General features: G+C 36.4%; 1 protein-coding gene across 1 annotated transcript in view; it reads right to left on the minus strand.

The window, feature by feature from the left end:
* LOC122815724 (pseudouridine-metabolizing bifunctional protein C1861.05-like) overlaps nt 1–14,508 on the minus strand; it is an 871,888-nt gene that overhangs the window by 229,562 nt on the left and 627,818 nt on the right. The window lies entirely within an intron of this gene.

Here is a 14,508-nt window from a genome sequence, read left to right on the forward strand (position 1 = left end):
GTAGTTGTTTGTGAACATGGGACAATTGTTACATTGTCTCAGGATACCCATATTTACCAAGCACTACTACAGGATAAGGAGTGGGTTAGACAGAGGTCTACTAGGCCACTCTCTGGGGTTTGGCATTAGAGAGGGTTACATAGTTCCAACATATAGTAGTAATGCTGCTCAGTAAGTACGCTAGCTACACTAAGTTTGTCTTCACACAATGTCTTTGGTTTAGCCTCATTAAGTGACAGGTTTCAGTTCAAATGATAGTTTTATAGGGAAACTTTGCTTTCTAGGTGTTTGGTTTTATACAGGGCACTGACAGCTGCCACTGCATGATAAGCAGCTCCATGCAAATGCTCTGAATTTATACCAGCAGAAAAGAAACCAAAATCTAACTCTTGAGCCCTCTGGCCAAGAATTGACTGAGTTTTGACCCCTTTTAGAGTGTTTTCCAGCACAGATGGACTAGGCAAACACCTTTTGCCACAAGACAGATGATCCCTTTCCTCTTAATGTAAAGATAGTACAAAAGAACCCTCAAATGCAATGCTATCACAATATTCACTAGCTAGATCTGCAAGCTGATTATGCTGTAATCAGTTTTAGAAACACCAGTCAGAGAGAAGAATTTTTTTTTTATACAAAAGCTACTTAAAATCCTCTTAAAATGCTGGAAAGCATAAGTGATCACTTAAATAATGAAAAAAAAAATGCAATAAATCAAATAGAAAATTTATCTTTGCCAGGATGGCACTGGATGTAGTGGAATGACTTCTTGATCACAGGCTAAGATGCCAAGCTTTGCTCAGGTCAGTTCACCATTTATTTTATCAACAAGACAGTCTCACCAAAAAAGTACTCATCTGGTGGGGAGCTATTGATAGAAATTGTTTCATTTTCCATGTCTCTTTCAGATACAAAGAATGCTTAATACTCCAGAGAGAGGGAAACCATTCCAAAAAGGAGTGGGCTGGCATCACCTAGAGCATGAGACATCAGGTACCTGCTGCATGAGCACTCAAGGTTGAATGTGGGTAACACAGCATTGGAGAAATATATATCATAGTCAAGTCCTGGTCTTGAGAGGCCTGCATGAGATCTAGCAATGACTTCATCTCATTCTCTCCATGGATATGCTCCTGCATCCACAGAAGCTGTTCCCTTCAAATGTGAAACAAAAGACTCATTGCCTGATCCTGTAGGCTTAACTGGAACAGACGGATTAGAAGATATTGTCTATTCTGGTTAGCAAGTCCTGCACTACTTGGGGAGAAGATTTTCTGGTCCAAATTCAACTACTACCCAAATGGCAGGGGACTTGATGGGTTTCTCCATATGACTTTGTCAGGAGAGGTATACTATGGATGCCTGAAAATAGAAGAGGTGATACAATATCCCAAGACTCATTCCAAAGTAGATGTCTGAGAACATCTCTCACATTCCCCTCATATTGATGGTCAATGACGGGTGTGAGCTCAGCACCTCACTAGTCAAGGAGGGGCTTGCAACTTATGATAAAAGTGAGTCTGGATGGACTTATGAAGAGAATTATATGAATATGTGGCCTCCAAATGCCTTACCTACTGACAAAGCTCTGTCCGTGTCCTGCAATAGTCCAACTGTCCCTCTTAAGAGGGTTGTGGTAGGTGTCTCACACTTTCCTCTTCTTCTCCTGAGATTTATTTTGTTAGGTTGAAGGGCTAGTACTTACAGCACCACTTGACATCATATTCGGCTTCCAGGAAGTAGAGGTAGGGCTGTTGCACTCATAGGTCAGGAAATGGGGACCACAGGAACATTTGAAGGATTTCACTGATTCAGGCAAAGATCCAAAATCTTCTTTAATGAATATAATGACTGACAGCTTTATTGTGTGAACAATGGGAAAAAAACAAGTAGTACAGCAAAGACTCTACCATCCTGCTGTTTTTATTTATTCCTTTGACATTCTTAACTAGTAGGTGGGCAAGTCAGGATACCCTTTCCAGCCATGACCCATGCCAAGATGAAGTTAAACAGTTACATAAAGCAAAAGGTCAAGTAACATACAGCACATAGAGTACTAACATGGTGAAATATTCACACACATCTAACAAATGGCATTCAATACAATTCCAGTGAAAACAGCACAGGGTTGGTAAAGTGGTCTACTGACCCTTTTTATTCATGACTGAACATGACAATTCATAAGAAACATTAGTAATGAAGAGCTTCAGGAAATTGTGTGCAAAATCCTGTCAGCCTGATGTCTCATGGAGACCTACTGCCTGTCATAGGACCCATTCACATAGTTTTTGTGGCAGGGATACAAAAGTAGATTGCCAGGCCTTTTTTGGGCTAATCCCTATCAGCAGCCCAAGTATATGCTTGAACCTAGGTCACAGGCAGTAAGTACAAAAAGATGCCTTGCCTGTGCACTAAATAAGCCAACTTCAGAAAATTATTCTTGTGATAATGACAGGACCGGCATTCACAAGGCTTAATGTATATAAGCTCTGTGTTTAACACCTCACAAAGACAGAAAATGAGTGCAACAAAAAGAGGAGGAAGAAGAGAAGACAAACTTTGTCTCCCTATTGTAATTCTGAGACTCAAGTGTAAGCCACATAATCATGAAAAAAAAATAACTTTGAAAATACAGGGGAACAGTGTCATTCACTGTTCTTCTTTAAAGTTTTATTTTGTTTTGCATGAGGATTAAGCCCACCCCATTATAAGGAGCCATTCACACTCAAACTATATATATATATATATATATATATATATATATATATATATATACATACATACAAGCTCTGAGACTGACATGGTCTGGAGAAAAGGGAATACTCGGAGAAACAGCAACCTCAGACTTAAGATATATAAATCCACACTTTTGATGATTTAATCTTGCATTTCTGAGACTCACACTAGTGTGTCTTAAGATATCGAAAAATGCAAACTTCATAATATTTACAGGAGTATTTTAATGCATAATCACATAAATATTTAATTATCAGTTCAGAATAGTATATTTTTACCAGGGCTTTAATGCAGGGCCTTAAAAGGCAGCAAATGTGATAATAGGATGGCACCAAGTTGAAATACTAAGAAAGGGTTGAATGAAGTGTATTACAGTGTCCATCTCAGATCATGTTTATCACTCAAAAATATTCAAATGAGAATGAATAATTGGATTACACAATAGTAGACTATGTGGCCAAACACAATCTATATAAATATACACATCAACTAACAGTGATGGCAGACGGTAATCCCTGAAAGGAGTTCCCACCCCAAGGTAGAAAAAACTTATAGCTGATTATATTAAGTACAAGGGAGAAAAGGACATGACCTATTTTACAGTGGACGTGGGGGCATAGAAAATTATTTTGGCCACTGTGTTATGGGTCAAGTTTTCAGCTGATTTGTAGCTTTGGATGATCGGCCCGGCCCTAGGCTATAATAAGACAGGAGAGTTTTGATATGCACAAGGAAGATGATTCTGAGACCTTCATTGTCAGCCTTCCTTTCTTCCACAAGGTAAGTAGGATCAGAAGTGCAGATGACATGGTGAAAGAACACATATCGCACAATTAATAAAGTTCAAACTATTTTTCAGAATGTCTGCATCTATATGTATCATATTCATCTATACAATAAGGTAAAAGAACTGCTACTTGCCATTCCTTTGAAAAGTTTCTCCTCTTGTTTTCTAAAGCTGTGATTACTGTCAGTTGTCTGACTCTTTTCTGATAATCTCGATACTGTTCTGCTGTTAGACAAACAAAACTGGCTTCTCAAATTATATATGATTACTTCCAGACTATGTGGGTGATAAGTCTGGTGGATGTTTGTTTCTGATAACCTCATACAATAATATCCTTTTTATATGTACCAGTTTCCTAAAGAATAATAACTGAATTTACCATTTTATCATCGAATCTGTATGGTCTGCAGGTAAACAGTAAAAGAAAATATTTTTGGCATAATTTTTAAAAAATGACTACTAATGTATGTCTTGTACAGAAGACTTACGTACACTCTGCGTAGTTTACCTCTAAGAATGCAATGGGTTCCATACAACTTTTCCTCAAGTAAAGCTACCAATAATTCAAGTGGGGCAATATTGATCAAAAAGATTTTTCCCTTCCAACTGGTACAGGCAAGGGAAGATGTGGATGACCAATGACTATTGAGTGTACAAGTCATATGTATTATCTCATACTTTGATTTTAATCTCCATTTATACACCTTGTTCTGACAGATTACAATTGTTTTTAATTCTCTTTCACAACGGCTCTGTGTTTGATAAACACTACATAATATTAGAGGGATTAGAATCTGACTCTGGGTCTACTCACAGATAAACAGGGCACCCCAACTCTGCATAACAGATGTGACATCTTATTACTGAAGGACTCTATGTATGAAAACTTGCCTTCTTTTTATTCCTACAGGAAGGTCCTTTTTTAACTTCTGATCAACCTTGGTCCACAACAGCTTTTTTCCCTCATCTCCAAATTTTCATCTGATTTACAGTATACCCAAGAGCCTCATGCATTTCCAGAAATTCTTTGATTCACCTCAAAATTACTACTATTCCCAGAATTTACCATTTTTCTAACCGGAAATTAAATCTCAATCTTCTTAATAAACATGAGGTGATTGGACAAATAAGCTTTTAATTTAACTGCACTTCTGCAATGGGCAGAATGACAACATTCCTCTGCAAAGCAGTGTCTTAGGAAAAACTTTAATCATAAAAAATATGATTTTTTAATTGAAGCACAGCACCAAGTTCAACCTATATATGCATCTATTCAAACTCTCTTGAAACAGAAATTTAAGCAAAACATGCAGAATGGGCCATTATCCACTTTAAACTATTTGCAGACTACTCAAATTAAATCATGGTTAGAATAATATTGTCTTAATTAATAATAAAATAACACTTTATAGTTACCCTCAAGGTACTCTTTCAGCCATTTATGACACTTATGTAGAAATATACACATATAGATACAAGAGCATTACACAATTTCTTCAACATGTTACCCAAAGTGTTCTTTTCTAAAATAAAATGATCTTTTTAAGTAATTATTTTTATTTACAACTGATCATTGGGTCTATATTGGAACATCAAATGTTTAACAGTTCAAATCACTAAAGATTGACCCTTAGTGATCGAAATGTTAAAACATCAAACGTTCCAAAAAAAAAATTAAAACAAGCAAAAAAAAACCTAAATGGTATAGGCAGGATGGCAAGCCCCCCTGCACCCCCCACACCCCCCACTACTTAAATATACCAACTCCGAGGCCACACTATATTGAAGTAAATGGAAATTTCCCCTTATGGAGATTGCCGTTTACTTCTTCGACATTCTGCAGTTTCGCTGTTCTCGTGCCGCCAATGTCAAATTCGACATTGTCGGCTTTCAAGAATTCAATATAGACATCTGATCATTGGTGCAATTTCCACACTAACCTTGGTAAGGTTCTGAGGTTGGATAGGTTTGATTTTCTCTTTATAAAAAAAAAAATACAAAAAAAAACATTACTGCCAATTAGCACTACATATTTAAAATTGTTTAAGCATGTTAACTCTCATGGTATATTAGATAAATATTTTAAAAAAATCCATAAGAAAGTTTATCTTTTGCTCTTCATGACCTCTACAGGATGCTGCCCTGAAGGTTCCTCTACCTGCACCCAAATGATTACTTCATTCCTGGGAGCAGTGTTAAGTATGAGCCCTGTGGCACAGTCTTTCCTGTTTGGGAACCTCTATTGGCCCATCCATTCCCCTTCAGTGAGAGTTAGGTGGCAAGTAGCCAGACAGTCTGCAGGTCCTGCAAAGCATCCTATTCTTCCCTCTCCCTGTGCAGCTCATTAAATTTTTGGTAGGAGATGCATGTACTCCCTCCCATATCTACTATCTCCATTTTAGCAGTGCATATGAACTGCTATTAATGTGGGCTTGCCTGGCACCTTCTATGAATCCAGGGGTCATCTAAACAATCATGTACTGGTTTCTGATTGGCTGTGCAATAGTTTGGTAAGAGGAGTTTTTATTTTAATTTATATTATATTTTTACCACTGTTTTTCACAGTTTGTAGGAAGTAACAGCTAGCTTGTACACAAGACTTACTTTGCTTTATATTTTGTTGTTTTAACTTTCAATATTACTGCTAGTTGTTAGAAAGGGATAGGTTTTAGATGTGCAAACTCTAGCCATCCCAAAGGTCCTAGGTAGTTATAAATTAATACAGAGTGCAGAAAGGACAATCCAGAGGTTATCTAAACAATCCTGTCTTGGCTTGTAAGTTTTTATGTTTGTAAAAGAATATCAGCTTTTGTTTGACTTTCACAGCTTGTACAGTCAGAGCAACAACTCTACTGTAGTTAATTTAATATTTAGTTGTGTATCGTTTGTGTGATCTTCCTCATAGAAGTTGATTTAATTTCTCTGAATTCTGTGGTAACTGGTTTTGATTATTCTTTTCTTTTAGAATTTTTTATTAATTTGCAGCTGAATATGGATTCCTTAAATGAGTATACCATTAGTGATTTGCTAAAGCACAGATATCTTGTACGGGGTAATAAATGCTATGTATACTTAAAGGTAACACCTGATAACCCTGGAGATCTGTGTTCCTTATGTCAAAATCTGAATGATTTGCTTACTATTATTAGTAGTAAATTTAAACAATGATGACAATTGCAATTGCACTTGTGCAATTGGCACAACCTGGAGAACTGTTCTTACATATATTAATGACTGTTGAGATGAATAATGTTAAGCAAAGAACACAACACATTTAAGAAAAGATGTATCCATTGTTTGTAAAGATCACTCAACCCTATAAAACAAGATAATGTCACTGACAACTTTAGAATTCTGGGTTCAAGTATTCAGTAATCTGAGTATTCAGAATACATAGAAGGAAATAAAAAAGAAAGGAAGAAGTTCACAAGAAATATCAAGGAAGAAAAAGAAACTGATAAATGTCTGTAAAGTACGAGAATACATCCTAAAAAGGGCACTGCTTTGTTATGTAACACACAGATTGCAGGGAATGATAACATTTTTCTATCAAAAAAACTTCAGTCTACAGAAAAAGTCATCAGTTATCCAAAATAGAAGGTAGAAAAAAAGAGGCAAGGGACAGGTGAAATGGAAGAAATCAAAACTGAACTTGGTAGGAGTGAAGAATATTACTGTAAGAAGAAAGAGGAAAAGGGCAGATGTTGACAACATAGCTCAAGCTGTGGATGTACAAAGCCAGCTGGATGAGAACTGTGTGCTTACAAATGTAATAAGGAATGAAAACAGGGGGATTAATAAGACTAATGGTGATAAAGATCATTCCTTTGTAATACTCGATAGAGCAGATATTATTAAATTAGAAGTTGAAGATTCTTCAAATCTGGTCAGAAAATATATTCAGTTGTTAGAGGAACTGCAACTTACATTTGCAGAGAAGATAATAGACATTGAATAGTGTTATGCTTGCCAGGAGCAAAAACAGAGGATGTGAGGTAGGCCCTACAACATCTTAAAGTAAGGAAGTACAGTTCTGTTTTTACTCATGTCAGTACAAATGATCTCATCAACAAGGACTCTCTGACTGTTTGTAGGGAAATTACAGCCCTCTTAGCATAGCTTGTACAGGTGCACAGATATATTTTTCATGAATCACATATAGAAATGGCAGTCATGTCACTATGAATGAAAATACTTTTTTGGTAAATACCTACAGTACATGAAAAAAATGTCCTGGTTTAAAAAATAGAAATGTGTGGAGCATCCAAACCTAATTCTAGGCAAACATGTTCAAACAGGATGGCTTGTATTTGTCAAGATCAGGGAAGAGAATTTTTACAGTAGATGTTTTACGATATTTGACAAACAAGGCAGGATTTTTGCCAGGTTGAAAATTTAACAGTTCATACACAGCAACATTTGATGCATCATTGATGGTTCTTAATACTAGGATTATTAAAAAAAATGTTAACAGGAAAATTTGCTACATTCTCACAAGATTAATGTTGTTATTGTTTGTGAAACATGTAAACAGCAATGACTGGAAACAGTTCTGTCAAGGTATAAATGTTTGTACTGTAAAAGACATTCTAACAAAAAAAGGTGGTGGTGTTATGATAGGGATTAAAGATGGTTATGAGACCTGTGATTATTACATGTTCAGTGATAACACCAATACTATAGATTGTGAAGCTATGATAATAAAGACAACCCTGAAATATAAAACAATTGTTGGAGCATATAGACCACTAAAGTCAAGTGCTGCTATCCTAGAAGAATTCATACATTTCTTGCATGAAATACAAGAAGGAAGAATAACAGTAGCTGAGGACTTAAATTTACCAAAAACAGATTAGAATAATATTGATTCAACAACCTTAGTAAGGAAATTATTCCCAACATATATTCTGGAAGAATAATTGCTTCAGATTGTAAAAAAAGAAAAAAAAAACTACCATCTAATGGAATATACTAAACATTGTTTGTGTTCCTAAAGAAATTACTGTTACTTCATGCCAAGTTTTACTACCGTTGATGTGCAGTGATCATGGGATTATAAAGATTAACTTGTTAGATAATTCTTGCAAACTGAAATGTAAACCAATGCACAGAAGATAATAATAATAACAGATTATATGGAAGCAAAACAGTCACCATGGAAAACTAATTGGAGTGATGTATTCAGTGGAAACAAATGCAGAAGAAATGTTGAAAGTTTTGAAAGACAAATTGTTTGAATGCAAAAAAATCAACAAAAGTTTTAACACTAGGATCTAGGCACACAACATCAGGAGGATATATTTTCATAAACACGAGATATTTGATTAAAGTGAGAGACAAAAATATAAGCAATGGAAAAGAGGTCAAAGTACAACTTTAAAAACTGAAATAAACAAGCTAGACAGACAAATTAAGCATAGCATGAGGCAAGATCAAGAAAATATTGAAGATTTATATAAAGATATTGAGTATAATAGGAAACCATTTTATAGATACATAACATATGGAAGGATTAAAGACAAACACATTGATACACTGTTGTAGATTCTAAAATTTATTCTCAGACACAACAGATTATAGACATATGTAGAAAATTTTGGGCAAACAGTGCTCCATAAAGGGGCTGATAAATTGGCCTAGTGGCATCTAGCCTCAGATACTAAAATCAAATTAGATTATATTGAAAAAGAACTATGCAAACTTTATTCAAACAAAGCACTGAGAGGAGACATAATTGGTAATAATAACCTCAGTATACTTTAGCAAGAACTTACAGTACCATTATATATATTATTTACTAGCTAGTATAAATATGGGGAGATTCCTCAAGATTGGAGACATGTGCTTATTAAACCTGTCTTTAAGGTAAAGGGGAGTAGGACAAACCCAGAGTCATACACACCCTTAAGTCTAATTTCATGTAGTAGAAAAATAGTGGAGAAGGTAATATTGGAGAACTTATTGTCAGAATTCAGAAGGATGGGACTTGAAACTCTATATCAGCATGCATAAGTTGAAAATAAATGTATTACCACCTGTAACATGCTGTTCTATAACAATATACTAACAGCTATGAATGAAAAATTAAGGTGTGATATAATTTATCTAGATTTAACTTCAGCATTTGACGGCCATACACAAAACATGGATCAATAAAATTAGAAAAACTAGATATTTATGTACTCTTGATAAGATGGATAGCTACATGGCTTACAAATAAGACATGGGAAGTATCATACAGCAACTGGATGGGTGAAATTCTTCATTATAGCCAGGGTGTCCCACAGACAATTATCCTAAGCTCCTACTTGTTTAGACTGTATCTTTCAAATCTATCTTTTTCATCTGAGGTGTTCTACGGTTTGTATGCAGATGACTTGAAATTGGATAAACTGATTACATGTGTTGCAGATAGGGCAAATCTGCAAACGAACTTGACTAAATTGACCATTTGGGGACAGGAGAATAATGTGCTGATAAATACATCAAAAACTAAACATGTAAGATTTGGGAAACAAACTGAAAGGTGAATATTTAATATAGCACACAGTGACTGAAACTGTAGATTCATTTAAGGACCTGACTAGATGGGTAGAGCCAGCTTTGAGTTTTTCTAATCATATCAACCAATTGGTTAATGATAGTTAGAGTCACAGATTGTATAAAAAGATGTATAAAGTTTAGGAAATCAGAAATTATGAAGTCATTGTTTGCTAGGTACATTAGACCCAAACTTGAGTATGGAATAACAATATGTAAACCTTATAAGAAAACAAGCATGAGTAAACTGGAAAGAATGCAGTGAAAATATACCAAATGCATTCATAGATGTGAAAATTTAAGTTATTATGAAAGACTAAAATATCTGAACTTGCACAGTGTCTCATATAGATATTCTAGAGACCTTATTAAAGTTGTTGTGTCTTTTCGGCTTTTCCCAGTTAGGAGTCGCCACAGCGGAACTCCAGTCCGCTAATGATTGGTAGTTGATTTTTACATGACGAGTTACCAGCCCTGACTCACAACCTTCAACAAAGGTACGCCCATTCACACATGTCTCTACGCAGAAGACGCTTTAGCTGAGAATCGAAACGGACAGCATCTTACTGTGAGGCGATGACCTTACTAAAGTATATAGGGCATTTAGAGACCACTATCTCTGGGAATGTTTGGGGTTATCAAAAAGTAGTAGAGAATCATCAGATAACCTATACAGAAGATTCTATAGGAATGAGAATTGATTTGTTCTTTGACAGAACAGCTGATGCATGGAATAGACTACCAAATTACATTAACGCAAGCTCTAATTTAGATATTTTTTTAAGAATAGCCTGGACCTTTATGGTGGGAACAACTGTTTTGGTATATTGGCAGGCTAGAAAGGCAGTAATGCCTGTGCTTGAAATATGTATGCAGGTGATCAACCTTCCCTCTAGTAAGTGTCACCAATGTGGCAGACCAACCATGATGGGTGAGCAAGCATGGGATGCTTAAGACAGTTCACCCTTGCCTAACCTCGCAAGTACCCATGCTGAAAATAAAACTTTGGTTGTAGGGCCATAGTCAAAACAATATTTGTCTTGAAATCCAAATTAGATCCTCTGCTTGTTAAACCATCACCCCATGTTGTTTATAAGTCTTGATATAAACATTTGTGCAATCATTATAGTTTCAATTTTTGTATATTGGCAGACCAATTCATTTCTCTACTCCAGTTAGGATTCATGGAAACCAGGAAAACAAAAGACAATAACATTATGGTGGAATGAATTCTTTATCATAATGAAAATACGAGTGAACATCAAGTGTTTTCAATGGTTTACTATCAGCTATTCAAGGACTGGTACCTCAGATCCAGTAATCCCAATCACAGAAGCCAGAAACTTGAAACACTGTACCACTTAAAACATGAAAAACAGCGAAACCCAAACATCCTTACCACTGTAGATATAGGAACTACTCCTACCATCGATCATGCGGGGGAGGAGAGAGCATGCTTGAGAATAAGAGACTGTAAATCTTGGGTTATGCCTGATTTTCAGTATAGTGAGTTTGGGATTGCTGGATTCACTGTTCCAGTCCTCAATTAAGTGACAGTAAACCAGTTTTCACTTTGATGGCCAAGTAATGCTTGTGAATATGTTCATGCACTTTTTCTTGTCACTGTGCTAAGAAAATGTGGTTTTGTCTACAGCCCTTTTAAGTGATTAAAGTTCTAAATGACTAAGCTGCCACATGTCATAAACAGCCAACTTTCAGAGTAAATCCGAATTTTGACTAGCAGAAAGAAAGGTCACCCTTTATCCCATTATTTATTTATTATATATTGGAACTGTTGTTCACAAAAATGTTAAAACATTCAAAAATCAAGTGATAATATTACAGAGTCCCACTATAAACATTACCTTTTTCACAGATGCATTTTAGTGTACATTCAGGATCCTAACTTAACAATTCTAAGTATGTTAGAAATACTTAAGGACTACAGTAAATAATCTAATTATGAACTTAATTTAGAAAGGTCAACTCTTTACCCACTCACTGTTTCCATGATCTGAATAAATCCCTCCTTAAATTCATTTATGACAAGGATTCATAGATATTCCAAGGCCATCGAGTCTCATGGCTATTCTTGCTTTACCAACACTCTCTATCAGGCAGATCCTCCTTTCTTCAAGTGAGTCATACTGGTTAATCCTGGAGAAAATTTATGGATATTCATTCAGTTAACTAGTGTAGGTTTAAAGAAAGCTAGCAAGTCACACTGCTTAGCATGCAAAGGGAGTTTATTCCAGAAATGTGGGAGTTGCTGGGTTATAAACCTTCCCCTCTGTCATATTTTATTTAACTAATGGTGAACATTTAGGTCCCTGGTTCTAGCACTGGAGGAGATACTGAACTTGTGGAAAAAACAGGGCATGCTAAGTGAGACAGAAATATCCCCTCAGAAGTGTATAAAACACTAAAGAGCTTGCAGACACTCTTGGCAGCTCAGGGATTTTAGGCTTGTGATCTTTTTGGTTAGGTGCCCTTGGGTTTTTTCTAACTGATGGATATGTTTAATAAGATATATCCCAAAGATGGCCTTGTACACAGTAACTGACATGGCCAATGCTGACAATAAGGGAGTGACTACCTTTTTAGACCATGATGATATTTCTTTGGTAATTAGCTGACCTGGATAAAAGGATTTGTTGCTTACTCTTATTACATGATGGTCAAAGAGAGGGTAATATCAGACCAAGTACTTACATCCCCTACAAGTTTTCATTTTGTAGACTTGTGTCCAGTAAGTATGATGAGAGAAAGGGGATGTGGACCAAAAGTGATGATGCTGCACTTTTTCTTATTTAGTTTGAACTTATTTTTAGTACATCAAGAGTTTACTAAAGTGAGTTCATTCTGGAGGTTGTGGGTGTCATAGGGTAACCCCAGTTTGCAATCATCTGCAAACTTTGTTAGCCTGATGTTTTGGATCAGTAAATCTACTTCTTGGGTGGTGTAAGCCAGGGAACCTTGTTGGCTAGGCTTACTTAGGCCCTTGGGCCGATAGCCTAGTACCTACCTATGAACCTATATAAACACCAAAAAGGAGATGTCCCAGTACAGAACATAAGGGACAATGATGGTCACTTTCATACTTTCTGATGAATCACCTGCAACTTGCACTGAATGGGTTCTGTCTTTCTGACAGTTTGCTATCCATCTTAACAAATATGGGTTGATTTTTAAACCATTTAGCTTTTGTATGATGCCAGCATGGGAAATGATATCAAAGTCTCTTGCCAGTCATATACACTGTATGGTCTCTATCTGCAGCCTCCATAAACCTTTTGAATCCTTAAATAGACAGGATCTACATTTCATAAAACCAAACTGCTGTGGGTCAAGTCTAACAAGATTTTTGATATCACAGTTTAGGAGGGCATATATAATGCATTCAATGTCTTTGCAGACGACCCTTCACTCCTCTCAGCTGTACTGAATTCCTCTGTATTTTCTGGTTTTGGGCTAAAAATAATAGGGTGGCATGAATTCCTGTTTGGCCCATTTAAATCTTGATTTTGGCATGCAGACAAGGGCACTGGAACTATCGGACATTGGGGAGGGGGTGAGTGCCCTCCCACTTTTAAGAGGATTCAACAATAAGTTAAAAAAAAAAAAGTGGTGGTGGTATCTTTTCCTTTGAGGAGGACCATGTGTGCTTCATGCTGATGTGGATGTAAACTCAGTCCGCACTTACAGTGAAATTTAAACTAGCCGTGCCAAGGTAAATGTGAATGAGTGAGTGTATGAGTGTACGAGTATGTTTGTTAGTTAAACTGGCTGTTCGTTTCTCTGTTTGAGAGAGAAAGTGTGTGCATATGTAATTTAAACTAGCTGTTCGTATGAGAGATAAAGTGCGTGCGCTACTGTGTGAGAAAGTAGGTGTGTGTATGAGTGTGTGGCTGTATGAGAGCAGAGAAAAGGTAGGTGTGCAAGTGTGTGAGTGTGGGTGTGTGTGTGAGCGAGAGAGCAAAGAGAAGGTGTGTGTGTGTCAGACTTCAGCAATACACACAACTCAGAATGAAAAACACAAAAGTACAATTGTTCATGGTTATCTATACTAACAATCATTTACAGACATAACTTATTAAGAACAGACAGCACATACATTTTGATAATTAATGGCAGGCACCATCCCCCACTCTGGAATTATAGACAAACTCACTAAACTAGGTATAAATCCCTATGTCACAAGATGGGTTGCCAACTGGTTCACTGAACGAAACCACACTGTGAAAGTAGCAGACTCTAAATCCAACTTCAGATCAGTGACAAGTGGAGTACCACAGGGTTCAGTCCTAGGTCCTCTCCTGTTTGGTATCTACTTCTCTGAAGTACAGGCTAACACAGAAGGTCTTTGGCTAACAAAGTTTGCAGATGACTGCAAACTAGGAGCCATAATCAAATCTCCTAACGATGTGGACATCCTACAAAAGGGCCTC

The sequence above is a fragment of the Protopterus annectens genome, chromosome 11.part0 (assembly GCF_019279795.1).
Source record: "Protopterus annectens isolate FY-2018-M chromosome 11.part0, PAN1.0, whole genome shotgun sequence".
Taxonomy (NCBI): domain Eukaryota; kingdom Metazoa; phylum Chordata; order Ceratodontiformes; family Protopteridae; genus Protopterus; species Protopterus annectens.